This window comes from Mustelus asterias, chromosome 21 (genome assembly GCF_964213995.1).
Source record: "Mustelus asterias chromosome 21, sMusAst1.hap1.1, whole genome shotgun sequence".
Classification (NCBI taxonomy): domain Eukaryota; kingdom Metazoa; phylum Chordata; class Chondrichthyes; order Carcharhiniformes; family Triakidae; genus Mustelus; species Mustelus asterias.
In genome coordinates this window covers 22,064,519-22,079,531 of record NC_135821.1, presented here as the reverse complement: position 1 = coordinate 22,079,531, position 15,013 = coordinate 22,064,519, and positions in this window count along the sequence as shown.

The following is a 15,013-nucleotide window of genomic DNA, read 5'->3' as shown; positions in this document are numbered from 1 at the left end:
TTGTGTTGGATTGGATTGGATTGGATTGGAATGGATTCGATGCAGTTACTTGGATTGGATTGGATTAGATTGGATTGGATTGGATTGGACGTGATTGGATGCCGTTACTTGGATTGGATTGGATTTGATTGGATTGGATAGGATTGGATGCCGGTACTTGGAATGGATTGGATTGGATTGGATTGGATTGGATTGGATTGGATTGGATTGGATTGGATTGGATTGGATTGGATTGGATTGGATTGGATGCCGATACTTGGATTGGATTAGATGCCGTTACTTGGATTGGACTGGATTGGATTGGATTGGATTGGATTGGTTGCCGTTCCTTGGATTGGATTGAATTGGAGTGGATTGGATTGGATTGGACTGATTTGGATGCCGTTACTTGGGATGGATTGGATTGGATTGGATTGGATTGGATTGGAATGGTTTGGATGCCGTTACATGGGTTCAATTGGATTGGATTGGATTGGATTAGATGCCGTTACTTGGATGGATTGGATTGGATTGGATTCGATGCCGTTACTTGGATTGTATTGAATTGGATTGAATTGGATTGGATTGGAATGGTTTGGATCCTGTTACATGGGTTGAATTGGATTGGATTCGATTGGATTGGATGCCGCGACTTTGTTTGGATTGGATTGGATTGGATTGGACTGGATGCCATTACTTGGATCGGATTGGATTGGATTAGATTGGATTGGATTGGATTGGATTGGACGTGATTGGATGCCGTTACTTGGATTGGATTGGATTTGATTGGATTGGATAGGATTGGATGCCGGTACTTGGATTGGATTGGATTGGATAGGATTGGATTGGATTGGATTGGATTGGATTGGATTGGATTGGATTGGAGTGGATTGGATTGGATGCCGATACTTGGATTGGATTAGATGCCGTTACTTGGATTGGACTGGATTGGATTGGATTGGATTGGATTGGTTGCTGTTACTTGGATTGGATTGAATTGGAGTGGATTGGATTGGATTGGACTGATTTGGATGCCGTTATTTGGGATGGATTGGATTGGATTGGATTGGATGCCGTTACTTGGATTGGATTGGATTGGATAGGATGCCGTTACTTGGTTTGGATTGGATTGGATTGGATTGGATTGGATGCCGTTACTTGGATTGGATTGGATTGGATTGGATAGGATTGGACGCCGGTACTTGGATTGGATTGGATTGGATTGGATTGGATTGGTTGCCGTTACTTGGATTGGATTGAATTGGAGTGGATTGGATTGGACTGATTTGGATGCCGTTACTTGGGATGGATTGGATTGGATTGGATTGGATGCCGTTACTTCGATTGGATTGTATTGGATTGGATGCCGTTACTTGGTTTGGATTGGATTGGATTGGATGCCGTTACTTGGATTGGATTGGATTGGATTGGATATGATTGGATGCCGGTACTTAGATTGGATTGGATTGGATTGGATTGGATTGGATTGGATTGGATGCTGAAAGTTCGATTGAATTGGATTGGATACGATTGGATTGGTTGCCGTTACTTGGATTGGATTGGATTGGATTGGATTGGATTGGATTGGATTGGATTGGATGACGTTACTTGGATTGGATTGAATTGTATTGGATTGGATGCCGTTACTTGGATTGGATTGGATTGGATTGGGTTGGATTGGATTGGATGCAGTTACTTGGATTGGATTGGATTGGATTGGATTGGATTGGAGTGGATTGGATGCCCTTTCTTGGATTGGATTGAATTGGTTTGAATTGGATTGGATTGGACTGGTTTTGAGGCCGTTTCATGGGTTGGATTGGATTGGACTGGATTGGATTGGATTGGATGACGTTACTCGGATTGGATTGGATTGGATTGGATGCCGTTACTTGGATTGGATTGGATTGGATTGGATTGGAAGCCGTTACTTGGATTGGATTGGATTGGATTGGATGCCGTTACTTGGATTGGATTGGATTGGATTCGATTCGATGCCGTTACTTGTATTGGATTGGATTGGATTGGATTCGATAGGATTGGATTGGATTGGATGCCGTTACTTGGATTGGATTCGATTGGATTGGATGACGTTACTTGGATTGGATTGAATTGGATTGGATTGGATGCCGTTCCTTGGATTGGATTGGATTGGATTGGATTGGAATGGATTGGATGCCCTTTCTTGGATTGGATTGAATTGGGTTGAATTGGATTGGATTGGACTTGTTTTGAGGCTGTTTCATGGGTTGGATTGGATTGGACTGGATTGGATTGGATTGGATGCCGTTCCTTGCATTGGATTAGAACATAGAACATAGAACATAGAACATTACAGCGCAGAACAGGCCCTTCGGCCCACGATGTTGCACCGACCAGTTAAAAAAAAAAACTGTGACCCTCCAACCTAAACCAATTTCTTTTCGTCCATGAACCTATCTAAGGATCTCTTAAACGCCCCCAAACTAGGCGCATTTACTACTGATGCTGGCAGGGCATTCCAATCCCTCACCACCCTCTGGGTAAAGAACCTACCCCTGACATCGATTGAATTGGATTGGATTGGATGCCGTTACTTGGATTGGATTGGATTGGATTGGATTGGATTGGATTGTTTTGGATTGGATTGGATTGGATTGGATTGGATTGGATGCCGTTCCTTGGATTGGATTGGATTGGATTGGATTGGATTGGATTGGATTGGATTGGATGACGTTACTTGGATTGGATTGGATTGGATTGGATTGGATGCCGTTACTTGGATTGGATTGGATTGGATTGGATTGGATGCAGTTACTTGGATTGGATTGGATTGGTTTGGATTGGAAGCGGTTACTTGGATTGGATTGTATTGGATTGCATGCCGTTACTTGTATTGGATTGGATTGGATTGGATTCGATAGGATTGGATTGGATTGGATGCCGTTACTTGGATTGGATTCGATTGCATTGGATTGGATGCCGTTACTTGGATGGGATTGGATTGGATTGGATTGGATGCCGTTACTTGGATTGGATTGGATTGGATTGGATTGAATTGGATTGGATGGGATGCCGTTACTTGGATTGGATTGAATTGGATTGGATTGGATGCCGTTACTTGGATTGGATTGGATTGGATTGGATTGGATTGGATTGTTTTGGATTGGATTGGATTGGATTGGATTGGATTGGATGCCGTTCCTTGGATTGGATTGGATTGTTTTGGATTGGATTGGATTGGATTGGATTGGATTGGATGCCGTTCCTTGGATTGGATTCGATTGGATTCGATTGGATTGGATTGGATGCCGTTACTTGGATTGGATTGGATTGGATGTCTTTACTTGGATTGGATTGGATGGGGTTACTTGGATAGGATTGAATTGGAGCCGTTACTTTGATTGGATTGGTTTGGATTGGATTGGATGTATTTACTTGGATTGTATTGGATTGTGTTGGATTGGATTGGATTGGACTGGAATGGATTCGATGCCGTTCCTTGGATTGGATTGGATTAGATTGGATTGGATTGGATTGGACGTGATTGGATGCCGTTACTTGGATTGGATTGGATTTGATTGGATTGGATAGGATTGGATGCCGGTACTTGGATTGGATTGGATTGGATTGGATAGGATTGGATTGGATTGGATTGGATTGGATTGGATTGGATTGGATTGGATTGGATTGGATTGGATGCCGATACTTGGATTGGATTAGATGCCGTTACTTGGATTGGACTGGATTGGATTGGATTGGATTGGATTGGTTGCCGTTACTTGGATTGGATTGAATTGGAGTGGATTGGATTGGATTGGACTGATTTGGATGCCGTTACTTGGGATGGATTGGATTGGATTGGATTGGATTGGATTGGAATGGTTTGGATGCCGTTACATGGGTTCAATTGGATTGGATTGGATTGGATTGGATGCCGTTACTTGGATGGATTGGATTGGATTGGATTCGATGCCGTTACTTGGATTGTATTGAATTGGATTGAATTGGATTGGATTGGAATGGTTTGGATGCCGTTACATGGGTTGAATTGGATTGGATTCGATTGGATTGGATGCCGCGACTTTGTTTGGATTGGATTGGATTGGATTGGACTGGATGCCATTACTTGGATCGGATTGGATTGGATTAGATTGGATTGGATTGGATTGGATTGGACGTGATTGGATGCCGTTACTTGGATTGGATTGGATTTGATTGGATTGGATAGGATTGGATGCCGGTACTTGGATTGGATTGGATTGGATAGGATTGGATTGGATTGGATTGGATTGGATTGGATTGGATTGGATTGGATTGGATTGGATTGGATTGGATGCTGAAACTTCGATTGAATTGGATTGGATACGATTGGATTGGTTGCCGTTACTTGGATTGGATTGGATTGGATTGGATTGGATTGGATTGGATTGGATTGGATGACGTTACTTGGATTGGATTGAATTGTATTGGATTGGATGCCGTTACTTGGATTGGATTGGATTGGATTGGGTTGGATTGGATTGGATGCAGTTACTTGGATTGGATTGGATTGGATTGGATTGGATTGGAGTGGATTGGATGCCCTTTCTTGGATTGGATTGAATTGGTTTGAATTGGATTGGATTGGACTGGTTTTGAGGCCGTTTCATGGGTTGGATTGGATTGGACTGGATTGGATTGGATTGGATGACGTTACTTGGATTGGATTGGATTGGATTGGATTGGATGCCGTTACTTGGATTGGATTGGATTGGATTGGATTGGAAGCCGTTACTTGGATTGGATTGGATTGGATTGGATGCCGTTACTTGGATTGGATTGGATTGGATTGGATTCGATGCCGTTACATGTATTGGATTGGATTGGATTGGATTCGATAGGATTGGATTGGATTGGATGCCGTTACTTGGATTGGATTCGATTGGATTGGATGACGTTACTTGGATTGGATTGAATTGGATTGGATTGGATGCCGTTCATTGGATTGGATTGGATTGGATTGGATTGGATTGGAATGGATTGGATGCCCTTTCTTGGATTGGATTGAATTGGGTTGAATTGGATTGGATTGGACTTGTTTTGAGGCTGTTTCATGGGTTGGATTGGTTTGGACTGGATTGGATTGGATTGGATGCCGTTCCTTGCATTGGATTGGATTGGATTGGATTGGATTGGATTGGATTGGATTGGATTGGATTGGATTGGATTGGATTGGATTGGATTGGATTGGATTGGATGACGTTACTTGGATTGGATTGGATTGGATTGGATTGGATGCCGTTACTTGGATTGGATTGGATTGGATTGGATGCAGTTACTTGGATTGGATTGGATTGGTTTGCATTGGAAGCCGTTACTTGGATTGGATTGTATTGGATTGCATGCCGTTACTTGTATTGGATTGGATTGGATTGGATTCGATAGGATTGGATTGGATTGGATGCCGTTACTTGGATTGGATTCGATTGCATTGGATTGGATGCCGTTACTTGGATGGGATTGGATTGGATTGGATTGGATGCCGTTACTTGGATTGGATTGGATTGGATTGGATTGAATTGGATTGGATGGGATGCCGTTACTTGGATTGGATTGAATTGGATTGGATTGGATGCCGTTACTTGGATTGGATTGGATTGGATTGGATTGTTTTGGATTGGATTGGATTGGATTGGATTGGATGCCGTTCCTTGGATTGGATTGGATTGGATTGGATTGGATTGGATTGGAATGGACTGGACTGGATGCCGTTACTTGGATTGGATTGGATTGTGTTAGATTGGATTGGATTGGATTGAATTGGATTGGATTCGATTGGATTCAATTGGATTCGATTGGATTGGATTGGATGCCGTTACTTGGATTGGATTGGATTGGATGTCGTTACTTGAATTGGATTGGATGGGGTTACTTGGATAGGATTGAATTGGAGCCGTTACTTTGATTGGATTGGATTGGATTGGATGTATTTACTTGGATTGTATTGGATTGTGTTGGATTGGATTGGATTGGATTGGAATGGATTCGATGCCGTTCCTTGGATTGGATTGGATTAGATTGGATTGGATTGGATTGGACGTGATTGGATGCCGTTACTTGGATTGGATTGGATTTGATTGGATTGGATAGGATTGCATGCCGGTACTTGGATTGGATTGGATTGGATTGGATAGGATTGGATTGGATTGGATTGGATTGGATTGGATTGGATTGGATTGGATTGGATTGGATTGGATTGGATTGGATTGGATTGGATTGGATTGGATGCCGATACTTGGATTGGATTAGATGCCGTTACTTGGATTGGACTGGATTGGATTGGATTGGATTGGTTGCCGTTACTTGGATTGGATTGAATTGGAGTGGATTGGATTGGATTGGACTGATTTGGATGCCGTTACTTGGGATGGATTGGATTGGATTGGATTGGATTGGATTGGAATGGTTTGGATGCCGTTACATGGGTTCAATTGGATTGGATTGGATTGGATTGGATGCCGTTACTTGGATGGATTGGATTGGATTGGATTTGATGCCGTTACTTGGATTGTATTGAATTGGATTGAATTGGATTGGATTGGAATGGTTTGGATGCCGTTACATGGGTTGAATTGGATTGGATTCGATTGGATTGGATGCCGCGACTTTGTTTGGATTGGATTGGATTGGATTGGACTGGATGCCATTACTTGGATCGGATTGGATTGGATTAGATTGGATTGGATTGGATTGGATTGGACGTGATTGGATGCCGTTACTTGGATTGGATTGGATTTGATTGGATTGGATAGGATTGGATGCCGGTACTTGGATTGGATTGGATTGGATTGGATAGGATTGGATTGAATTGGAGTGGATTGGATTGGATTGGACTGATTTGGATGCCGTCATTTGGGATGGATTGGATTGGATTGGATTGGATTGGATGCCGTTACTTGGATTGGATTGGATTGTATTGGATGCCGTTACTTGGTTTGGATTGGATTGGATTGGATTGGATGCCGTTACTTGGATTGGATTGGATTGGATTGGATAGGATTGGACGCCGGTACTTGGATTGGATTGGATTGGATTGGATTGGTTGCCGTTACTTGGATTGGATTGAATTGGAGTGGATTGGATTGGATTGGACTGATTTGGATGCCGTTACTTGGGATGGATTGGATTGGATTGGATTGGATTGGATGCCGTTACTTGGATTGGATTGTATTGGATTGGATGCCGTTACTTGGTTTGGATTGGATTGGATTGGATGCCGTTACTTGGATTGGATTGGATTGGATTGGATTGGATTGGATTGGATTGGATTGGATTGGATGCTGAAACTTCGATTGGATTGGATTGGATACGATTGGATTGGTTGCCGTTACTTAGATTGGATTGAATTGGATTGGATTGGATTGGATTGGATGACGTTACTTGGATTGGATTGAATTGGATTGGATTGGATGCCGTTACTTGGATTGGATTGGATTGGATTGGGTTGGATTGGATTGGATGCAGTTACTTGGATTGGATTGGATTGGATTGGATTGGAGTGGATTGGATGCCCTTTCTTGGATTGGATTGAATTGGTTTGAATTGGATTGGATTGGACTGGTTTTGAGGCCGTTTCATGGGTTGGATTGGATTGGACTGGATTGGATTGGATTGGATTGGATTCGATGCCGTTACTTGTATTGGATTGGATTAGATTGGATTGGATTGGATTGGACGTGATTGGATGCCGTTACTTGGATTGGATTGGATTTGATTGGATTGGATAGGATTGGATGCCGGTACTTGGATTGGATTGGATTGGATTGGATAGGATTGGATTGGATTGGATTGGATTGGATTGGATTGGATGCCGATACTTGGATTGGATTAGATGCCGTTACTTGGATTGGACTGGATTGGATTGGATTGGATTGGTTGCCGTTACTTGGATTGGATTGAATTGGAGTGGATTGGATTGGATTGTACTGATTTGAATGCCGTTACTTGGGATGGATTGGATTGGATTGGATTGGATTGGATTGGAATGGTTTGTATGCCGTTACATGGGTTCAATTGGATTGGATTGGGTTGGATTGGATGCCGTTACTTGGATGGATTGGATTGGATTGGATTCGATGCCGTTACTTGGATTGTATTGAATTGGATTGAATTGGATTGGATTGGAATGGTTTGGATGCCGTTACATGGGTTGAATTGGATTGGATTCGATTGGATTGGATGCCGCGACTTTGTTTGGATTGGATTGGATTGGATTGGACTGGATGCCATTACTTGGATCGGATTGGATTGGATTAGATTGGATTGGATTGGATTGGATTGGACGTGATTGGATGCCGTTACTTGGATTGGATTGGATTTGATTGGATTGGATAGGATTGGATGCCGGTACTTGTATTGGATTGGATTGGATAGGATTGGATTGGATTGGATTGGATTGGATTGGATTGGATTGGATTGGAGTGGATTGGATTGGATGCCGATACTTGGATTGGATTAGATGCCGTTACTTGGATTGGACTGGATTGGATTGGATTGGATTGGATTGGTTGCTGTTACTTGGATTGGATTGAATTGGAGTGGATTGGATTGGATTGGACTGATTTGGATGCCGTTATTTGGGATGGATTGGATTGGATTGGATTGGATGCCGTTACTTGGATTGGATTGGATTGGATTGGATGCCGTTACTTGGTTTGGATTTGATTGGATTGGATTGGATTGGATGCCGTTACTTTGATTGGATTGGATTGGATTGGATAGGATTGGACGCCGGTACTTGGATTGGATTGGATTGGATTGGATTGGTTGCCGTTACTTGGATTGGATTGAATTGGAGTGGATTGGATTGGATTGGACTGATTTGGATGCCGTTACTTGGGATGGTTTGGATTGGATTGGATTGGATTGGATGCCGTTACTTGGATTGGATTGTATTGGATTGGATGCCGTTACTTGGTTTGGATTGGATTGGATTGGATGCCGTTACTTGGATTGGATTGGATTGGATTGGATAGGATTGGATGCCGGTACTTAGATTGGATTGGATTGGATTGGGTTGGATTGGATTGGATGCTGAAACTTCAATTGGATTGGATTGGATACGATTGGATTGGTTGCCGTTACTTGGATTGGATTGGATTGGATTGGATTGGATTGGATTGGATGACGTTACTTGGATTGGATTGAATTGGATTGGATTGGATGCCGTTACTTGGATTGGATTGAATTGGATTGGGTTGGATTGGATTGGATGCAGTTACTTGGATTGGATTGGATTGGATTGGATTGGATTGGAGTGGATTGGATGCCCTTTCTTGGATTGGATTGAATTGGTTTGAATTGGATTGGATTGGACTGGTTTTGAGGCCGTTTCATGGGTTGGATTGGATTGGACTGGATTGGATTGGATTGGATTGGATTCGATGCCGTTACTTGGATTGGATTGGATTAGATTGGATTGGATTGGATTGGACGTGATTGGATGCCGTTACTTGGATTGGATTGGATTTGATTGGATTGGATAGGATTGGATGCCGGTACTTGGATTGGATTGGATTGGATAGGATTGGATTGGATTGGATTGGATTGGATTGGATTGGATTGGATTGGATTGGATTGGATTGGATGCCGATACTTGGATTGGATTAGATGCCGTTACTTGGATTGGACTGGATTGGATTGGATTGGATTGGTTGCCGTTACTTGGATTGGATTGAATTGGAGTGGATTGGATTGGATTGGACTGATTTGGATGCCGTTACTTGGGATGGATTGGATTGGATTGGATTGGATTGGATTGGAATGGTTTGGATGCCGTTACATGGGTTCAATTGGATTGGATTGGATTGGATTGGATGCCGTTACTTGGATGGATTGGATTGGATTGGATTCGATGCCGTTACTTGGATTGTATTGAATTGGATTGAATTGGATTGGATTGGAATGGTTTGGATGCCGTTCCATGGGTTGAATTGGATTGAATTCAATTGGATTGGATGCCGCGACTTTGTTTGGATTGGATTGGATTGGATTGGACTGGATGCCATTACTTGGATCGGATTGGATTGGATTAGATTGGATTGGATTGGATTGGATTGGACGTGATTGGATGCCGTTACTTGGATTGGATTGGATTTGATTGGATTGGATATGATTGGATGCCGGTACTTGTATTGGATTGGATTGGATAGGATTGGATTGGATTGGATTGGATTGGATTGGATTGGATTGGAGTGGATTGGGTTGGATGCCGATACTTGGATTGGATTAGATGCCGTTACTTGGATTGGACTGTATTGGATTGGATTGGATTGGATTGGTTGCTGTTACTTGGATTGGATTGAATTGGAGTGGATTGGATTGGATTGGACTGATTTGGATGCCGTTATTTGGGATGGATTGGATTGGATTGGATTGGATGCCGTTACTTAGATTGGATTGGATTGGATTGGATGCCGTTACTTGGTTTGGATTTGATTGGATTGGATTGGATTGGATGCCGTTACTTGGATTGGATTGGATTGTATTGGATAGAATTGGACGCCGGTACTTGGATTGGATTGGATTGGATTGGTTGCCGTTACTTGGATTGGATTGAATTGGAGTGGATTGGATTGGATTGGACTGATTTGGATGCCGTTACTTGGGATGGATTGGATTGGATTGGATTGGATTGGATGCCGTTATTGGATTGGATTGTATTGGATTGGATGCCGTTACTTGGTTTGGATTGGATTGGATTGGATGCCGTTACTTGGATTGGATTGGATTGGATTGGATAGGATTGGATGCCGGCACTTAGATTGGATTGGATTGGATTGGATTGGGGTGGATTGGATTGGATGCTGAAACTTCAATTGGATTGGATTGGATACGGTTGGATTGGTTGCCGTTACTTGGATTGGATTGGATTGGATTGGATTGGATTGGATTGGATGACGTTACTTGGATTGGATTGAATTGGATTGGATTGGATGCCGTTACTTGGATTGGATTGGATTGGATTGGGTTGGATTGGATTGGATGCAGTTACTTGGATTGGATTGGATTGGATTGGATTGGAGTGGATTGGATGCCCTTTCTTGGATTGGATTGAATTAGTTTGAATTGGATTGGATTGGACTGGTTTTGAGGCCGTTTCATGGGTTGGATTGGATTGGACTGGATTGGATTGGATGACGTTACTTGGATTGGATTGGATTGGATTGGATTGGATGCCGTTACTTGGATTGGATTGGATTGGATTGGATTGGATGCAGTTACTTGGATTGGATTGGATTGGATTGGATTGGATTGGAAGCCGTTACTTGGATTGGATTGCATTGGATTGGATGCCGTTACTTGGATTGGATTGGATTGGATTGGATTGGATTCGATGCCGTTACTTGTATTGGATTGGATTGGATTGGATTCGATAGGATTGGATTGGATTGGATGCCGTTACTTGAATTGGATTCGATTGGATTGGATGCCGTTACTTGGATGGGATTGGATTGGATTGGATGCCGTTACTTGCATTGGATTGGATTGGATTGAATTGGATTGGATGGGATGCCGTTACTTGGATTGGATTGAATTGGATTGGATTGGATGCCGTTACTTGGATTGGATTGGATTGGATTGGATTGGATTGGATTGGATTGTTTTGGATTGGATTGGATTGGATTGGATTGGATTGGATGCCGTTCCTTGGATTGGATTGGATTGGATTGGATTGGATTGGATTGCATTGGATTGGATTGGAATGGACTGGACTGGATGCCGTTACTTGGATTGGATTGGATTGTGTTAGATTGGATTGGATTGGATTGGATTGAATTGGATTGGATTGGATTGGATTGGATTCGATTGGATTCGATTGGATTCGATTGGATTCGATTGGATTGGATTGGATGCCGTTACTTGGATTGGATTGGATTGGGTTGGATGCCGTTACTTGGATTGGATTGGATGGGGTTAGTTGGATAGGATTGGATTGGAGCCGTTACTTTGATTGGATTGGATTGGATGTATTTACTTGGATTGTATTGGATTGTGTTGGATTGGATTGGATTGGATTGGAATGGATTCGATGCCGTTACTTGGATTGGATTGGATTATATTGGATTGGATTGGATTGGACGTGATTGGATGCCGTTACTTGGATTGGATTGGATTTGATTGGATTGGATAGGATTGGATGCCGGTACTTCGATTGGATTGGATTGGATTGGATAGGATTGGATTGGATTGGATTGGATTGGATTGGATGGAATTGGATTGGATTGGATTGGATAGGATTGGATTGGATTGGATTGGATTGGATTGGATGCCGATACTTGGATTGGATTAGATGCCGTTACTTGGATTGGAGTGGATTGGATTGGATTGGATTGGATTGGTTGCCGTTACTTGGATTGGATTGAATTGGAGTGGATTGGATTGGATTGGACTGATTTGGATGCCGTTACTTGGGATGGATTGGATTGGATTGGATTGGATTGTCATGCCGTTACTTGGATTGGATTGGATTGGATTGGATAGGATTGGATGCCGGGACTTGGATTGGATTGGATTGGATTGGATTGGATTGCATTGGATTGGTTGCCGTTACTTGGATTGGATTGAATTGGAGTGGATTGGATTGGATTGGACTGATTTGGATGCCGTTACTTGGGATGGATTGGATTGGATTGGATTGGACTGGATGCCGTTACTTGAATTGGATTGGATTGGATTGGATGCCGTTACTTGGTTTGGATTGGATTGGATTGGATTGGATGCCGTTACTTTGATTGGATTGGATTGGATTGGATAGGTTTGGATGCCGGTACTTGGATTGGATTGGATTGGATTGGATTGGATGCTGAAACTTCGATTGGATTGGATTGGATACGATTGGATTGGTTGCCGTTACTTGGATTGGATTGGATTGGATTGGATTGGATTGGATGACGTTACTTGGATTGGATTGGATTGGATTGGATGCAGTTACTTGGATTGGATTGGATTGGATTGGATTGGATTGGATTGGATGCCCTTTCTTGGATTGGATTGAATTGGTTTGAATTGGATTGTATTGGACTGGTTTTGAGGCCGTTTCATGGGTTGGATTGGATTGGACTGGATTTGATTGGATTGGATTGGATGCCGTTCCTTGCATTGGATTGGATTGGATTGGATTGGATTGGATTGGATTGGATTGGAGTGGATTGGATGCCCTTTCTTGGATTGGATTGAATTAGTTTGAATTGGATTGGATTGGACTGGTTTTGAGGCCGTTTCATGGGTTGGATTGGACTGGATTGGATTGCATTGGATGACGTTACTTGGATTGGATTGGATTGGACTGGATTGGATGCCGTTACTTGGATTGGATTGGATTGGATTGGATGCAGTTACTTGGATTGGATTGGATTGGATTGGATTGGAAGCCGTTACTTGGATTGGATTGGATTGGATTGGATGCCGTTACTTGGATTGGATTGGATTGGATTGGAGTGGATTGGATTCGATGCCGTTACTTGTATTGGATTGGATTGGATTGGATTCGATAGGATTGGATTGGATTGGATGCCGTTACTTGAATTGGATTCGATTGGATTGGATTGGATGCCGTTACTTGGATGGGATTGGATTGGATTGGATGCCGTTACTTGCATTGGATTGGATTGGATTGAATTGGATTGGATGGGATGCCGTTACTTGGATTGGATTGGATTGGAATGGATTCGATGCCGTTACTTGGATTGGATTGGATTATATTGGATTGGATTGGATTGGACGTGATTGGATGCCGTTACTTGGATTGGATTGGATTTGATGGATTGGATAGGATTGGATGCCGGTACTTCGATTGGATTGGATTGGATTGGATAGGATTGGATTGGATTGGATTGGATTGGATTGGATGGAATTGGATTGGATTGGATTGGATAGGATTGGATTGGATTGGATTGGATTGGATTGGATGCCGATACTTGGATTGGATTAGATGCCGTTACTTGGATTGGACTGGATTGGATTGGATTGGATTGGATTGGTTGCCGTTACTTGGATTGGATTGAATTGGAGTGGATTGGATTGGATTGGACTGATTTGGATGCCGTTACTTGGGATGGATTGGATTGGATTGGATTGGATTGTCATGCCGTTACTTGGATTGGATTGGATTGGATTGGATAGGATTGGATGCCGGGACTTGGATTGGATTGAATTGGAGTGGATTGGATTGGATTGGACTGATTTGGATGCCGTTACTTGGGATGGATTGGATTGGATTGGATTGGACTGGATGCCGTTACTTGAATTGGATTGGATTGGATTGGATGCCGTTACTTGGTTTGGATTGGATTGGATTGGATTGGATGCCGTTACTTTGATTGGATTGGATTGGATAGGTTTGGATGCCGGTACTTGGATTGGATTGGATTGGATTGGATTGGATTGGATGCTGAAACTTCGATTGGATTGGATTGGATACGATTGGATTGGTTGCCGTTACTTGGATTGGATTGGATTGGATTGGATTGGATGACGTTACTTGGATTGGATTGGATTGGATTGGATGCAGTTACTTGGATTGGATTGGATTGGATTGGATTGGATTGGATTGGATGCCCTTTCTTGGATTGGATTGAATTGGTTTGAATTGGATTGTATTGGACTGGTTTTGAGGCCGTTTCATGGGTTGGATTGGATTGGACTGGATTTGATTGGATTGGATTGGATGCCGTTCCTTGCATTGGATTGGATTGGATTGGATTGGATTTGATTGGATTGGATTGGATTGGATTGGAGTGGATTGGATGCCCTTTCTTGGATTGGATTGAATTAGTTTGAATTGGATTGGATTGGACTGGTTTTGAGGCCGTTTCATGGGTTGGATTGGACTGGATTGGATTGCATTGGATGACGTTACTTGGATTGGATTGGATTGGACTGGATTGGATGCCGTTACTTGGATTGGATTGGATTGGATTGGATGCAGTTACTTGGATTGGATTGGATTGGATTGGAGTGGATTGGATTCGATGCCGTTACTTGTATTGGATTGGATTGGATTGGATTCGAT